This window comes from Triticum dicoccoides, chromosome 3A, assembly GCF_002162155.2.
Source record: "Triticum dicoccoides isolate Atlit2015 ecotype Zavitan chromosome 3A, WEW_v2.0, whole genome shotgun sequence".
Lineage (NCBI taxonomy): Eukaryota > Viridiplantae > Streptophyta > Magnoliopsida > Poales > Poaceae > Triticum > Triticum dicoccoides.
The window spans coordinates 122,151,635-122,170,160 of record NC_041384.1 but is presented as its reverse complement, the minus strand read 5'-3'; the positions used below and the strand labels follow the sequence as shown (position 1 = coordinate 122,170,160).

At 45.4% G+C, this 18,526-nt stretch overlaps 1 long non-coding RNA gene across 1 annotated transcript; it reads right to left on the bottom strand.

Annotated features, from left to right (window-relative positions):
- Window positions 1–14,566: 14,566 nt before the first annotated feature.
- On the bottom strand, window positions 14,567–15,294 carry LOC119267512. The gene is made up of 2 exons (XR_005132470.1): window positions 15,156–15,294; window positions 14,567–15,082 (listed from the first exon to the last, which is right to left on the bottom strand). It is a non-coding gene; the product is annotated as an uncharacterized LOC119267512 (long non-coding RNA).
- Window positions 15,295–18,526: the final 3,232 nt, after the last annotated feature.

Here is an 18,526-nt window from a genome sequence, read left to right as displayed (position 1 = left end):
AACATAGACATGCAAAATACTATCAGGTACTAAGTTCATGATAAATTAAAGTTCAATTAATCAAATTACTTAAGAACTCCCACTTAGATAGACATCGCTCTAATCATCTAAGTGATCACGTGATCCATATCAACTAAACCATGTCTGATCATCATGTGAGATAGAGTAGTTTTCAATGGTGAACATCACTATGTTGATCATATATACTATATGATTCACGCTCGACCTTTCAGTCTCAGTGTTCCGAGGCCATATCTGCATATGCTAGGCTCGTCAAGTTTAACACGAGTATTCTGCGTGTGCAAAACTGACTTGCACCAGTTGTATGTGAACGTAGAGCTTATCACACCCGATCATCACGTGGTGTCTCAGCACGACGAACTGTAGCAACAGTGCATACTCAGGGAGAACACTTATACCTTGAAATTTAGTGAGAGATCATCTTATAATTCTATCGCCGAACTAAGAAAAATAAGATGCATAAAGGATAAACATCACATGCAATCATTATAAGTGATATGATATGGCCATCATCATCTTGTGCCTTTGATCTCCATCTCCAAAGCACCGTCATGATCACCATCATCACCGGCTTGACACCTTGATCTCCATCGAAACATCGTTTTTGTCTCGCCAACTATTGCTTCTATGACTATCGCTACCGCTTATTGATAAAGTAAAGCAATTACATGGCGATTGCATTTCATACAATAAAGCGACAACCATATGGCTCCTGCCAGTTGCCGATAACTCTGTTACACAACATGATCATCTCATACAATAAATTTAGCATCAAGTCTTGACCATATCACATCACAACATGCCCTACAAAAACAAGTTAGAAGTCCTCTACTTTGTTGTTGCAAGTTTTACGTGACTGCTACGAGCTGAGCAAGAACCGTTCTTACCTACTGAGGGAGTCCTGGATTAGGGGGTCTCTGGACAGCCGGACTATATCCTTTGGCCGGACTGTTGGACTATGAAGACACAAGATTGAAGACTTTGTCCCGTGTCCGGATGGGACTCTACTTGGCGTGGAAGGCAAGCTAGGCAATACGGATATGTATATCTCCTCCTTTGTAACTGACCTTGTGTAACCCTAGCCCCCTCCGGTGTCTATATAAACCGGAGGGTTTTAGTCCGTAGGGCAACAGACAATCATACCATAGGCTAGCTTTTAGGGTTTAGCATCTCCGGTCTCGTGGTAGATCAACTCTTGTACTACTCATATTATCAAGAATAATCAAGTAGACGTAGGGTTTTACCTCCATCAAGAGGGCCCGAACCTGGGTAAAACATCGTGTCCCCTGCCTCCTGTTAGCATCCGCCTTAGACGCATAGTTCGGGACCCCCTACCCGAGATCCGCCGGTTTTGACACCGACATTGGTGCTTTCATTGAGAGTTCCACTATGCCATCACCTTAAGGAAGGATGCCTCGCCTCGTTGTTAAAAACAATGTTACCGCCGGGGGAGCCTTGGCTGTCGGCCAAACTCTCTGGCTTGGCAGTTTCATCATGACCGCCCGTTCGGCCGCTGCATCGATGATAACCTCTCAGGTCATCAAAAAGAACCTCCACGTCGGCTCGGAATTTGCCGAGCAGATGGATCCAATGGAGCTCTCTTCCCTAAACGAGCTCTTGGATCGTATCGCCGCCTTGGGAGTCGCTACAGACTATGATCGGATTGGGCTTAAACCCGATCAAAGGGAAATTAACTCTCCGCCGGTCACCCATCATATTGCGGTGGTGGAGGAACAATGCAGTGATTCTTCCTCTATCTTGAGGACTAACTATGTCCGGATTCCTGAGCTCCAAGCCGGATACCCGTTTATGGGAGGACATCACCCAAGCCCTGAACCTAGAGTCAGGCAGCGGGCCAGACTTATTGCGCAACACTTCGGAGTCCGAACTTCCAAAATTGGAAACTCCTCGCCCCCTGGGTCTCAAATCGGGTAGGGGTTCGGACTCAAATCCACCCACCCACCCAGACATAAACGATCTTTCCCACATTAGGCAAGAGCCCCATGAAACATTACATCATTATTGGGCCAGATTCCTCCTTGTGATGAACAAGGTTAAGGACTGTAGCGAGGAAGATGCAGTCTCATTTTTCTGCAATAATTGCACGGACAAGGGAATCCTTAACGCCTTAAGTCACCATGACATATCACGCTTCGCTGACTAGGCATCCATAGTACGAAAATACTGTGCGATGGAAAGCGCCTGGAAAACCGAAACGAAATTTTGGGATAATCCGGCTCGGAATATACACCCAGTCCGAAGTAAAAGGGTGCACTATCATAAGACACCCGAGTTAGTTACAAAGAAACAAAAACCCTCTACAGGGCATGGAACTGTATTGGGGGGATGGCTTAACGGACCCTGCAAAATTCATAGTACAACGGATACCATACCAACACACAGCCTTAGAGCATGTTGGATACTCCGGCAGGTGGCCAAAAGTGGTGAGGATCTTCTCATCCCAAATGCCACAGAGCACCATCCTGTGGATAACAATACGGTATTAACAGTCTTTGAAACCTTCGCATCAAATAATAGGCGCAAGCGAACACTCCACAGCCTCGCCGAAATCTGCCACGTGGCAACAATGAATCCATGGAGTGACACGGCTATTACCTTCAGTGCCAGTGACGAACCTAAATTCCGAACAGCCCGAGCACCAGCTGCACTGGTCCTCAGTCCAATTGTGGACGGCTTTCGACTCAACAAAGTACTCATGGACGGCGGCAGTGGATTAAACCTCATCTATGAGGAAACTCTTTAAAAATAGAAATAGACTAGAACCGCATTGATCAAAGCAGCACAACCTTCAGAGGAATCATCCCCAGTTGGGAAGCACGCTGTGCTGGGAAAATCGCACTAGATGTGGTATTCGGCACGCCGGAGAACTATAGGTCCGAAGAAATTACATTCCAAGTGGCCCCGTTCAGTAGTGGATACCACGCCCTTTTAGGATGGGAGAACTTCACGATCTTCCAAGCCATACCCCATTATGGGTACATGAAGCTCAAGATGCCCGGGGCCAACAGAATCAGCACTCTCGCTAGTGATCCGGACATAGCACTCTGTGCCAAAAACAAACAGCCGCATTGGCCCTCGAGGCATTATCCGAAGCCCTTTCGGCCGAGGAATTAACCGCGCTACGCTCCACAGTGGACAGGGATGACGTGATACTTGACAAGAGATCCAAGTCCACCTCTTTTAAACCAGCGGATGAAATAGTCAAATTCCAAGTCCACCCAACGGACCCTACAAAAACAGCCTCCATCGGGGCACAGTTAAACCCCGCCATGGACGCCGCACTACGAGAGTTCCTATGCGAGAATTGGGACATATTCGCCTGGCACCCCTCAGACATGCCAGGAATCCCACGCAGACTGGCCGAGCACAGCCTCAATATCCTAAAGGGATTCAAGCCGGTCAAGCAGGCTCTTCGGCGTTTCTCTAAACCTAAGAGACAAGCTATGGGAGAGGAACTAGCCAAGTTATTGGAGGCCGGATTCATTAGAGAAATAAAACACCCGGACTGGCTAGCAAACCTGGTGATGGTACCAAAGAAGGACAAATCCTGGCGCCTATGTGTCGACTTCAAGGACCTCAACAAGGCTTGCCCAAAGGATCCCTTCCCCCTCCCCCGCATTGATCAAATTATCGATGCTACCGCAGGACACGAGTCATTATGTTTCCTCGACGCATACTCTGGCTACCACCAAATCAAGATGGCGGAGTCCAACCAAGACACAACGGCATTTATCACACCATATGGCCCCTTTTGTTTAAACACAATGCCTTTTGGGCTCAAAAACGCCGGCGCAACATATCAGCGCATGATTCAGACATGTCTGGAGAAACAGATCGGTAAAACAGTAGAGGCATACATAGATGATGTAGTCGTTAAAACCAAACACGTCGACTCTCTAATAGATGACTTGAGGCTCACATTCAACAACCTCCAAACATACGATGTCGAGCTCAATCCGGAAAAATGTGTTTTCGGCATACCAGCCGGAAAGCTCCTGGCTTCATTGTCTCCAGTAGAGGAATTGAAGCTAATCCGGCCAAAATCCGAGCTCTATCACAGTTGGCTATCCCAACGGACCTCAAACAAATCCAGAAATTAACTGGATGTGTGGCGGCTCTAAGCCGCTTTATCTCCCGCTTAGGAGAAAAGGCATTACCCCTTTATCGCCTTCTTCGGCGCACCGAACACTTCGAGTGGACGGAAGCTGCCACAGCCGGATTGGAAGAAATAAAAGCCATACTGGCAACCAACCCAATCCTGGCCGCGCCAAACATCGGCGAACCAATGCTGTTGTACATTGCTGCAACTCATTAGGTTGTAAGCGCAGTGCTCGTTGTCGAACGAGAAGCGGGCGAACATAAATTCCCTCTTCAAAAGCCGGTATATTATGTATCCACTGTCCTCACTCCATGAAAATCATGGTACCCACATTATCAAAAGATAGCCTATGCGGTATTCATGGCATCCCGGAAGCTGCGACACTACTTTCAAGAGTGTTCGATTACAATAGCCTCGGAAGTGCCACTTAATGATATTATAAACAACCGCGACGCCACGGGCCGGATTGCCAAATGGGCCATTGAGCTCCTCCCGTTCGACATAACATACAAACCTCGGCAAGCTATTAAATCGCAAGTATTGGCCAACTTTTTCGCCGAATGGATGGAAGCTGAACTCCCTAAAGAGTACGGCGCATACTCCAATTGGGTCATGCACTTCGACGGCTCCAAAATGCTGGCGGGTCTGGGGGCTGGTGTCGTCCTGACGTCCCCAACCGGAGATACAGTGCAATACATACTGCAGATACTATATACAGGCTCCAACAACGCAGCCGAATACGAAGCCCTGGTACATGGTCTCCGGATGGCAGTTTCCATGGGCATTCAACACCTGGAGGTGCGTGGGGATTCGAACCTCGCGATATCCCAAATAAATGGAGACTTCGATGCCAAGGATCCGAAGATGGCGGCCTATCGAAACGCCGTCCTAAAGCTGTCAGCTCGGTTCGAGGGGCTCGAATTTCACCATGTGGCTCGGGAAAACAATCAGGCGGCAGATATCCTCGCCCGCATCGGCGCAAAACGCGATGCGGTCCCCCCCCCCCCAACATCTTTTTGGAGAGGTTGTTTAAGCCATCCGTGGTATGGGAAGGGGACACCGGTAGCAATAGTCCGGACCCGGCCAAAATGCCCGATACCGAACACTCTGACATAATCGGAGGCTCTGCCACCGAAATAACACCTTCAGCCCACGTCATAATGGCCATCATTGCCCCATGGATGGAACCATTCTTGGCCTACCTAACTAGGCAGGAAATTCCCGAGGACCAAAATGAGGCACGCTGCATAGTGCGGCGATCTAAAGCCTACAGGGTCCACAAGGGAGAGCTATATAAAAAAGCACTACCATAGTCCTTCAAAGGTGCATCTCCGAAGAGGAAGGGCGGAAGCTTTTGGCAGAAATTCATGCCGGACTCAGCGGCCACCACGCCGCAGCCCGGGCCCTTGTAAGCAAGGCCTTCCGTACAGGTTTTTATTGGCCGACGGCCCGGGCAGACACACAGGACTTGGTCCAACGCTGCGTCGGTTGCCAGCTTTTTGCAAACCAAAGCCACATGCCACCCACCGCCCTCCAAACAATCCCCTTTACATGGCCCTTCGCGATCTGGGGGCTTGACATGGTTGGACCCCTTAAAAGGGGAACCCATAAGAAAAAATACTTACTGGTCATGGTGGATAAATTCACCAAATGGATAGAAGCCAAACCTGTTAAAACAGCCGAATCCGGACCGATGATAGACTTCATATCTGGGGTTGTACTCCGTTATGGCATCCCCCATAGCATCATCACTGACAACGGCATGAACTTCATGGCCGACGAGGTAAAACTCCGGTGCAGCAACATGGGCATCAAGCTCGATTATGCTTCCGTCTATCACCCACAAACCAACGGCCAAGTTGAGCGAGCAAATGGTCTTATCATGAGCGGAATTAAACCCAGATTAGTGCGGTCCTTAAAGGAGTCTAACACGCACTGGGTAGAGGAGCTCGACTTCGTACTCTGGGGGCTGCGGACCACGCCGAGTCGTACTACCGGATATACACCCTTCTTTATGGTGTACGGCGCAGAGGCAGTTTTTCCCTACGACATAATTCATGACTCACCTCAAGTGCGCATGCACGAAGAAAGAGAAGCCGAGCTCGATCGGTAGGACAGGCTGGACACCCTGGAGGAGGAGCGCGACATGGCAAAAGCCCGTTCCGCATTCTATCAGCAACAGGCTCGCAGATACCAAAGCAGTGAAGTACGGGCCAAAACTTATAACGTTGGCGAGTTAGTTCTATGCCTGCCGGAGAAGAAAAGGACCAAGCTCGAGCCCAAATGGGAAGGTCCCTTCATTATTGACCAAGTTCTGACCGGTGGAGCGTACCGTCTGCGGGATGCATCGAATAATCGACTTGAGCCGAACCCATGGAATGCAGCCAGGCTCCGAAGATTCTACGCCTAGCGCCGGACTCTGTGTTCGTCTCCTTCCTCTGTCCATTTTTTGCATATACATTATCTGTCTTTTTTCTCTTTCTTTCTTTTATTCTTTCTCAAGGCCTTCAAGGGCCAACTTGTGCCTCGCTTGCACACTATAGATGCGCTAACCGCGCTCATTATACCTGGGGGCTTCTTACACAGAAGCTTAATTATTTATCTGGGCTTCATGCCTCGCACATGTGTTATTCTTCCGCATGTACCTTTTCTTCGCCACTATATGCATCGATATGACTTAAGTTTTGGCCAAGCTAGGTTGCCTAGCTCTTGTATTTATGCCCTACGATCCCGTTAATTCGGCTAGGGCATAAGGGGAGCACCTCTGCGATTGTTACTGCTGGGTCAGCCGGATGTGTACCTCAGACTGGGTGAAGCCGAAAGCTAGCATTCTTAAGGGAATATTCGGTCGGCGAACAAAAGATGATTTTTATTTATTTTCCATATATGCCCCCAAATGTTTTTGCCTGCGGCTCCGCTCGCAGTCCGGACATGCACTTTAGGGCATGTGTACCTAGGGAAAGGAACCCCTAACGGAACTATTCTCCCTAGAAGATATTTCTTACTACCCATGTAATATAACATAACTAGTTGGGTACTTGTCTGTTCAAGCACTAATGACCCCTACGCCTGGTTTCCACGCATACCCGGTTCTTATATAACTGAGCGGGTATTCGGACACACTCCGGACTATCGGGTCCCGAGGTTGAAGAGAAAAGGTCCGCCATGACAAATGATTTACAATCCGGCTATAAGGCATTATAAATGTCACTTTAATTACATAGTCATGTAGACTGACTAAATTCCTCTTCTGTACCATCCAACAGGCGGTCTAGCCTACAATCCTGTTGGGAATACTTTGCGGCTAATTCTACTTGCCCATAGACTAAGCTAACGGGGATTTCTTTCCTATCGGGCCCCATAGGTCCGACTTCGGCCATGTGGTTTGGGTCAGCCTTGGTATACCGCATCTTCACCATGGCCTAGGCTTCCCTGGCACCTTGACGGCAGGCTGATATCTTCCATAATCGGAAGCGCCGCCGTGCTCCCTTGAGCTTCTCCGCAAGCTCTCCAATGCCTTCTGGCAAGGAGACTGATGGCCACAAGGCCTGGGCAATACCTTGCATCACCTGCTGAACTTGTTCATGCAGTTGTGAGAGCTCGAATAGAAGATCACCCGCAGACCCAGGCATCTCCTCCGCGGGATGACCCGTCAGCATACCTGCAAACATAACTCTATTAGCCGGCTTCTCCGCCGTCCCCTTTTTAAGGGTTCGTTCAAGCACTTACTGAAAATGCCGCGTCGAAGCTGCTTATTCTCCTTCTCGGAGTCCGCAAGCTGGGCTCGAATATCTTTCCGTTCCACACTCAGCTTGGTATTGGCATCTTGGAGCTTGTTTTTCTCCCGCCTAACCTCAGTTAGCACGCGTTCGCCAGCCTTTAGCTGTCATACGGCATGCTGGTCCTCTGGATTCTCTCTGGATTCATCAGCAATATCTATTGTTAGATCTGCAGCCACGCCGCACGCTATATGGTACCTATCATTCTTTGAAACAAATGTTACCAGCTGGGGACTTTTTAGGTTCCTTCAATGCGGCAACGGTGGCCCGAAGTTGGGTCTTGCATTCCTCTAGCTCCTGTGACAGTCGAGTATTCTTCTCTGTAAGAACCTGCACAATAGATGATCCTTAAATCAGTTCTGCTAACTGTTTCAAGTCTCAGGGGCTACTGATACATATAATCGTCAGATTTGCTTACCCGTACATCCCTTACATACTGGTCCGTGGCTCTGGCTAGACCATTTTGAGCAACACGGAGGTACGCGTCTCCAGAATTGAAGGCATCAAATGCCTCTGGGGAGAAGCAAGAGTCGCGGAGTACGGCTCGGCGACGCCTATGATTCATGGCGGCCTCCACTTCCGAATTTGTAGCGGATAGTCTATCCGCATCCTCTGTAGGGGGAGTATCCGGCGTCAGCCCCATGTCGGCTTCTGCCTCAATGTCCGGTCCTGGAGCCCAACTGGTGGAAGCATGATCGGCAGCCTCACCGGACATATTCCGGCGAGCATTTTTTCTGTTAAAGAAACATGGACGTCATTACATTTTGAGAAAGACGACAACCACGGAGCGCGGTTTTTATCATACCTCTGCGCCGGCATCTCCGTCCTGACCGCCTTCCTTTTTGGCCCGCCCGGCCTCGGTGCCTCTTGTTGGCGAGTTGCTGCGGGTTCGGCACGGCGTCCCAAATGCCTTCCCTATAAAACACCACATGTATATGGTAAGTGAAGTGTCTAAAAGGGGATCCTAGTTTTTGGAGTTGGGATTTTTGGTTTTTCTTACGTGCGACGTAGGAAGCAGTCCGGGATAGTCGGCCGTAATGGCTACCATGGCGTCATCACAGCTTAATTGATAGAACTACCGGTCTATCAGCTCCAGGATTATGTCCAGATCTTCTTCGAGTCCGGGACTGAGGGCCCGGTCAGGGTCTCTGGTTGCGGAGATGGGACGTTGACCTCCCTTATGGCTTTTCACAGTTCCTGCCGCACAATGGCAAGGTGAGTACCTACGACAAAGAATGCGGCAAGAATGGGAGTAAGGAGATATAACTCACCCAGCTTGGAGGGTTGTACATGGAGAATCCATCCCGTGACTTGATGCGGATGAACTCCTCTTCCTCTCCCTTGAACAGCTCGGACAGGATTTTTGCTAAAGCAGCAGTGTTGTACGGACCCTTACGCCCGCAACGGGTGGCATCATCTTCCCCGTTAAAACACCACATGGGGTGCCCTCGATATTGAAGTGGCTGCACTCCCCGCATTATGCATATTGACATAACCTCGATTACTGTCAATCCTGATTGAGCCAGCGCTTTAATCCGGTTCATCAGGTAAAGGACTTCTCCGTTGTCTTCCTCCTGGGGGCTCCGTGGGCACCAGCTTCGGTGTTTCTTTAGAGGAGCATTGTTGAACTCAGGAAGACCCTGCCGAACAGGGTCCGGAAGGGGGACATCCTCCATATAAAACCATTCTGAAGGCCAGTCTTCGGACGTCTTCTTCGGAGTACCGAACAGGTATCTGGTTTCGACGATGCGCCATATTTCGGCTCCGCCCACTTGATAAAGTGACCCCTCCTGTGTGCGGGGGGCGAGGCAAAATAACCTTTTCCACAGCTCGAAATGAGCCTCGCAGCCCAGGAATAACTCGCAGAGGGCAACATAGCCGGCGATGTGTAATATGGAAGCAGGGGTGAAATTATGCAGTTGGAGGCCGTAAAACTCCAGGGGCCCGTGGAGGAACGGATGAATTGGAAATCCGAGTCCCCTTAATAAGTAAGGAACAAGGCATACCCGCTCCCCCATAGAGGGGCTGGGGAAGCTCTCCGCTTGCTCCCCGCCATTGTAGGTGGCGAGCCCGGCTCGGACGGGAACCATATATGCTGGAGGGAGGAATCCCTTAGTCTGCAGTTCGACTAATCGACTGTGTGGGACAGAACACCTCTCCCAATCACCAGGTGTAGGGCTACGGGGGCGGGAGGTGGAGCTACGGAGGTCGGCCATGATGGAGTGGATTTTTCCGAAGCACGCTCCGATGGATTCTCGCTGGGGGAGGATGGTGTGGATTGGATCTAAGAATCCCCATCCCTTCAATAGACAATTTATTTATCTGGCTAGGGGGCGAATGTAAAAATGCCCTGGCTCCTCATATTCATTCAATGCGTGGAAGATAGCCCTTATTGGGCGCAGAAGCCAAGAGGTCCAACATTTATGGGGCCGGACACTACTTAACAAACATTCAAAATTTGGAGAAGAACCCGCCTTGCAATGCCGAAGACAATATTGCGTGTCGGACTTGACGTCATTGAAGCCTGGTTCGGGGGCTACTGAGGGAGTCCTAGATTAGGGGGTCTCCAGACAGCCGGACTATATCCTTTGGCTGGACTGTTGGACTATGAAGACACAAGATTGAAGACTTCGTCCCGTGTCCGGATGGGACTCTACTTGGCGTGGAAGGCAAGCTAGGCAATACGGATATGTATATCTCCTCCTTTGTAACCGACCTTGTGTAACCCTAGCCCCCTCCGGTGTCTATATAAACCGGAGGGTTTTAGTCCTTAGGGAAACAGACAATCATACCATAGGCTAGCTTTTAGGGTTTAGCCTCTCCGATCTCGTGGTAGATCAACTCTTGTACTACTCATGTTATCAAGAATAATCAAGCAGGACGTAGGGTTTTACCTCCATCAAGAAGGCCCGAACCTGGGTAAAACATCGTGTCCCCTGCCTCCTGTTACCATCCGCCTTAGATGCACAGTTCGGGACCCCCTACCCGAGATCTGCCGTTTTTGACACCGACACCTACGCATCAAAAACCACAACGTTGTATAGTGATTGCTTTTTGATCTTCAAAAAGAACCATGTTCATTGAATCTGATTCAACTAAAGTTGGAGAAGCTGACACCCACTAACCTGTGTGCGAAGCACGTCAATAGAACCAGTCTCGTGTAAGCGTACGCGTAATGTCGGTCTGGGCCGCTTCATCCAACAATACTGCCGAATCAAGAATCAACAAGTGACGACAAGCAATATGTATATACCCACGTCCACAACTCCTTTGTGTTCTACTCGTGCATATAACATCTACGCATAGACCTGGCTCGGATGCCACTGTTGGGTAATGCTACCTCCTGGGCACTGCATTGGTTTTCCCTTGAAAAGGAAAGGGTGATGCAGCAAAGTAGTGTAAGTATTTCCCTTAGAACCAAGGTATCAATCCAGTAGGAGGCCACACGCAAGTCCCTCATACCTACACAAACAAATAAGAACCTTGCAACCAACACGATAAAGGGATTGTCAATCCCTTCACGGTCACTTACGAGAGTGAGATCTGATAGAGATAATAATAATAAGAAGAAAATATTTTTGGTATTTTTATGATATAGATTGAAAGTAAAGATTGCAAAGTAAAATAGATTGCAAACATATATTATAGAAAATAGACCTGGGGGCCATAGGTTTCACTGGTGGCTTCTCTCAAGATAGCATAAGTATTACGGTGGGTGAACAAATTACTGTCGAGCAATTGATAGAAAAGTGAATAATTATGAGAATATCTAAGCATGATCGTGTATATAAGCATCACATACCTGACAAGTCGACCGACTCCTGCCTGCATCTACTACTATTACTCCACACATCGACCGCTATCCAGCATGCATCTAGAGTATTAAGTTCATAAGAACAGAGTAACGCATTAGGTAAGATGACATGATGTAGAGGGATAAACTCAAGAAATATGATTTAAACCCCATCTTTTTATCCTCGATGGCAACAATACAATACATGCCGTTTCCCTTTCTGTCACTGGGATCGAGCACCACAAGATTGAACCCAAAGCTAAGCACTTCTCCCATTGCAAGAAAGATCAATCTAGTAGGCCAAACCAAACTGATAATTCGAAGAGACTTTCAAAGATAACCAATCATGCATAAAAGATTCCAGAGAAGAATCAAATATTGTTCATAGATAGACTTGATCATAAACCCACAATTCATCGGATCTCGACAAACACACCGCAAAAAAGAGTTATATCGAATAGATCTCCAAGAAGATCGAGGAGAACTTTGTATTGAGATTCAAAGAGAGAGAAGAAGCCATCTAGCTAATAACTATGGACCGGAAGGTCTGAAGTAACTACTCACACATCATCGGAGGGGCCATGGAGTTGATGTATAGACCCTCCGTGATCGATGCCCTCTCCGGCGGAGCTACGGGAAAGGCCCCCAAGATGGGATCTCTTGGGTACAGAAGGTTGCGGCGGTGGAAATAGGGTTTCGTGGTGCTCCTGGATGTTTTCGGGGTATGTGAACATATATAGGAGGAAGAAGTAGGTCGGTTGAACCAAGAGGGGGAGGGCGCGCCCAGGGGGGCAGGCGCCCCCCTGCCTCGTGGACACCTCGTTCGTTTCTTGACGTCCACTCCAAGTCCTCTGGATCATGTTTGTTCCAAAATCACGCTCCCGAAGGTTTCATTCCGTTTGAACTCCATTTGATATTCCTTTTCTGTGAAACACTGAAATAGGCAAAAAAACATCAATTCGCACTGGGCCTTGGGTTAATAGGTTAGTCCCAAAAATATTATAAAAGTGTAAAATAAATCCCATTAACATCCAAAACAGATAATATAATAGCATGGAACAATCAAAAATAATAGATACGTTGGAGATGTATCAAGCATCCCCAAGCTTAATTCATGCTTGTCCTCGAGTAGGTAAATGATAAAAACAGAATTTTTGATGTGGAATGCTTTCTAGCATGTTCTTCAATGTATTTTTCTCTAATGTGGCATGAATGTTTAGATTCGAAAGATTCAAGATAAAAGTTTATTGTTGACATAAAAATAGTAATACTCCAAGTATGCTAATCAAGCAATTATTTCTTATCAAAATAACATAGCCAAAGAAAACTTATCCCTACAAAATCATATAGTTTGTCCATGCTTCATTTCCGTCACACAAAATGCTCTCATCATGCACAACCCCGATGACAAGCCAAGAAATTGTTTCATACTTAGCCTTTTCAAACTCTTTCAACTTTTACGCAATATGTGAGCGCGAGCCATGGACATAGCACTATGGGTGGAATAGAATATGATGATTGAGGTTGTGTGAGAAGACAAAAAGGGAGAAAGTCTCACATTTATGCGGCTAATAAATGGGCTATGGATATGCCCACCGATTGATGTCAATGCAAGGAGTAGGGATTGCCATGCAACAGATGCACTAGAGCTATAAATATATGAAAGCTCATCAAAGAAACTAAGTGGGTGTGCATCCAACTTGCTTGCTCATGAAGACCTAGGGCATTTGAGGAAGCCCATCATTGGAATATACAAGCCAAGTTCTATAATGAAAAATTCCCATTGGTATATGAAAGTGACAAGATAAGAGACACTCTATCATGAAGATCATGGTGCTACATTGAAGCACAAGTGTGGAAAAAGGATAGTAACATTGTCCCTTCTCTCTTTTTCTCTTTTTTTTGTTTGGGACTTCTTTTCTCTCTTTTTTATGGCCCGGAGTCTCATCTCGACTTGTAGGGGAATCATAGTCTCCATCATCCTTTCCTCACATGGGACAATGCTCTAATGATGATCATCACACTTTTATTTACTTACAACTCAAGAATTACAACTCGAAACTTAGAACAAAATATGACTCTATGTGAATGCCTCCTGCGGTGTACCGGGATTGTGATGAATCAAGAGTGACATGTATGAAAAATTAAGCATGGTGGCTTTGCCACAAATACGATGTCAACTACATGATCATGCAAAGCAATATGACAATGATGATGTGTGTCATAATAAATGGAACGGTGGAAAGTTGCATGGCAATATATCTCGGAATGGCTATGGAAATGCCATAATAGGTAGGTATGGTGGCTGTTTTAAGGAAGATATAAGGAGGCTTATGTGTGATAGAGCGTACCATATCACATCACTACAAGAAATGTGTTAATCCATGACGGATACAAACTGCCACATATGTGCACAAAACCGTCAAGGTTGCTCGTCTGTGATGGACCTGAAATCCGTCATGTATATCGCGTCATAATTTAACCACCATGCACTCCATGACGGATCGTCTGTACCGTCATGGATCCTTGACGGTTCTTGACCGTCACAGTTTACTGTCAAGTAACGGGGTTAATCATGTACTCCACGTCATCATCTGACATGGCTCCCAACATGGATCTCACATGGCGGCCCATGTGGTAGTCGGCCCATTTAGGATTTTGGCCCACCAAATTTCATCCCGTCAAGACCATCGGCCCATGTTTCAATCAACCTTGTAAGAATTTTAGCCAATTAAATTTCAGATCAGTCAAAGGCCCACTAATCGCAATTGAGAGATAGCCCATGACTTCCTTTCTTTTGGTCCATGGAAAATTAAGTCAATAAAAAAATTCTGATTAAATATGCTCATTGCCTTATAGAAAAAAGGAGTTTGCATATATATATATATATACCATATACATAACTTCTTTATCAAAAAAGGAAGAAATACACAACAAAAAATGGAAGTACAGATTTTTTTCCAGATCTGGCCTAGTACTCTACCCGGAGCTATACTATTCTGCATCCACCACATCAAGCGCCGCCGAGCGCTCGCGGATCATCAATCAGACTTCATCGCCATGGCTTTTCTCTGGCCACTGATCTGGCAAACTGCCCTTGTCGAGGTGTTCGCTGCCGCTGCTTGGATTGGAGGCGACAGCGTGGGGGGTCACATCCAGGCGAGGAGGAGGCCAGCCATCGGTAGCGCTGGATCCCGTGACAAAGATGACGACATCGGAGTGGCCGACAAACCAGGCGAGGCAGGGAGGTCGGGAATGGGCCGCCGGCATCCGGATCCGTCCGGATCAGGCTGGATCCCGACGAATTTGAAGGAGAACGGCGGCTCGAAGGTGTCCTCGGGTGACGCCATGGGCGCTCGGCCTCCATTGCTGCAAGGAGAGGCAGAGAGAGAGATGAGATAGGAGAGCAACCGAAAGAGAGGCAACGCGAGGCGGGGCTCACCGGCGTGCTGTGGTGGGAGGCGCGGGCGACGGCCCGTCGCGCAGCCGGCGGCGGTCAGCGGCGGAGAGCCTAGAAGGTACTCGAGTGCGCTGCTGCTGGTATGGTGCTCGTGTTCGTGTGAGAGGATAAGGTACCAACGAAAGCACAAAATAGATAGTAGAAGGAGTAGGGACTGTTGGATCGAGTAAGAATGAACGGTGGAGAGGCGTGATCCGTGGGAGGCCTGGTTCCACCAATCAGAACGCAGCAGGCTAAAAAAATTCTTCGGCTAGTATAACAGAGTACGGCGTGTTTATTAGACTAGATCGCAGCTTAGTACAAGTGGTTTGTTCGCACTAGTAATGTAGAGAGGTCCTCGTTCCAAAACCCATAAGTTACTTTTTTTATTTGATTCTTTGCTTATTTTCTTAGTTTTATTTTTTAAATTTAATTTTTTCTTGGACATGGATAAATGAAATGGTATCTATTTTTTCTACTTTATTTGGAGGCAAATATATGAACATATTTTCCAACGTGGATTTTCATGCTTTGCGGTGTTCGTTTGCGTTTTTTTGAAATTAAAAAACAAAAAACTGCATGATCAGGGTCAAGTCTTGGCACCCTCATGTTTGGAATCTTTTCGTTTTCTTGTATACGTTTTCTTGTATAAGGCCTAAACATAGACTCAAGAACACAAATATAATTTTTCATACCTTTTAAACCACTTGCCGTTCGAATTAGAATTATATGCGTTAAATATCTAGAAATGCACTTGATAGCTTAAATATAGCAAACAGATTTTGAAATATGCCAAATTTTGACATGGCTCATGTAATCGTGTATCTTGAGTGTAGAAAAACTTTCAATGCCAACGGATGAAGCATCGGTTGCTTCGCCCTCAAAGTAGACCCTTTTTCTCTCGAAACCGTGTTTCTTCTCGGGGATGGTTCGATTTGGAAGCAATGTACATCATAACTTTGGCGAAACATTCTCAAATTTTTACCATGCCCTACAGGAATCATCTGATCACAACATGCCAATTTTCATTCTTTTCAGAGTTTGTATTTATTGTTTGGAACTAAGAAAAACAAAAAAAACTCCATGTTTGGGGTCGCGTTTTGGCACAATCATGTTTGGTGTTCCTTTCATTTTCTTGTATAACACTTAAACAAAGACTCAATGACACAAATACGATGTTTCAACCCAATTTCGCCAACCTTTTCAACCACTTGCATTTCAAATTTAAATTATATTAGTTAAATGTCTAGAAATGCGTTTAATGGCTTAAATATAGCAAATGGGCTCCGAAACATGCCACGTTTTTACATGAATCATCTAGGGATGTATCTTTAGTGTAGGATTTTTTTATGCAAATGGATGTAGCATCGGTCGCTTCACCTTCAAACTAGAACAGTTCTCTCTTGAAACCATTACTTTTTTCTTGGACATGGATAAATGGAATGGTATCTATTTTTTTCTACTTTATTTGGAGGCAAATATATGAACTTATTTTCCAATGTGAATTTTCATGCTTTGCGGTGTTCGTTTGCATTTTTTTGAAATTAAAAAACAAAAAACTCTATGATCAGGTTCAAGTCTTGGCACCCTCATGTTTGGAATCCTTTCGTTTTCTTGTATACGTTTTCTTGTATAAGACCTAAACATAGTCTCAAGAACACAAATATAATTTTTCAATCCAATTTTTCCTACCTTTTAAACCACTTGCTGTTCGAATTAGAATTATATGCGTTAAATATCTAGAAATGCACTTGATAGCTTAAATATAGCAAACAGATTTCGAAAGATGCCAAATTTTGGCATGGATTATGTAATCGTGTATCTTGAGTGTAGAAAAACTTTCAATGCGAACGGATGAAGCATCGGTTGCTTCGCCCTCAAAGTAGACCTGTTTGGTGTTCCTTTCGTTTTCTTGTATAACACTTAAACAGAGACTCAAGGACACAAATACGATGTTTCAACCCAATTTTGCCAACCTTTTCAACCACTTGCATTTCAAATTTGAATTATATCAGTTAAATGTCTATAAATGCATTTAATGGCTTAAATATAGCAAACGGGCTAAAATGCAATATTTTTACATGAATCATGTAATGATGTATCTTCAGTGTAAAAAAATCAATGCAAACGGGCTCCGAAAAAACCCAAGTTCATCGAATTGACCACCCTCCTTCCGCGTCCGTCCTCCATTTCCTGCGTCTGAGCCGTTCTCTCCTCTACTCTTGCTCCCTGTCCGTGCCCCCATCCTTGTCCTGCCCTAGGAGATGTTGAATATTTCTTAAGATACACGCTAAAATTTGTAAAATACCTGGTAAAAATGTTTGAACACACTTTTTTTTTCAAAATATGTCAACCATGCTATAAATGCACGGTGGTCATTTTTTAAATACGTTGAACATTTTGTAATAGATACATTGAATATTTTTAGATACACCATGTTTGAATTACACTATGAACAGTTTTGAGTGCACGACAATTAAGTTTTTAAATACATGATGCACATTTTATAAATATGCGATGATTTTGTTTAAGACGACAAACATTTCTAACGTACATATACTTTTTGCCAAAGACACATGAACCTTTTTTTAATATGCACGAATATTTATTTGGTTTATGTGAACATTTTATATATTTGTAGCGCGTGTTTTTACCAAAAGTAATACAAAAAAATGTAAAGAAAACGGGAAAAGAAAATAAAATAATAATGATAGAGGGTCCGGTCAACAAGCATTTTTTACTAAGTGCGTTGTAACTTTTTCTATTTTTCGCGGGAGTATGTAGGTAGCATTTTTCTGCTCACAAAATAGCAACGCCCACCAAATAGCCGTTTCTGTTAAGACAAATGCTATTCTACGCCTTTAGCGCCTCGTCACGTTGGGCTGGCCCAGTTTTGACTTCTTCTTTTTGTTTCCTAGACTGCAAAAACTTCACGCGAGATGGGTTTTGAACCGCGGCGAGTGAATTCAGAGTCCGACGCGACAACCACCTAACCAATTCACTTGCTGCGATTACATGTATGTTTTTTTATTTTATTTTCTTCTTCTTCTGCTGCTTCTTTTCTTTTGTCTTTCCTTTTTCAAATTCGTGAAACTTTCTTTCTTAATGACTTTTCTTCTGCAAAATCAATGTTATTTTTGTCGAATTTGATGAACCTTTTAAAATTTTAAGAACTATTTTTCAAATTCGATTAACCTTCTTAACTTTCAATGAACTTTTTTAAAATTTGAACTTTTTTTTCAAATTCGATGATTTTTTTCAAATTTGATGTTTTATTTTAAATTCAATTAACTTTTTTTCAAATTCGATGTTTTTTTTCAAATTACATAAACTTTTTTTCAAAATCGATAATTTTTTTGCCACGAACAAGAGTA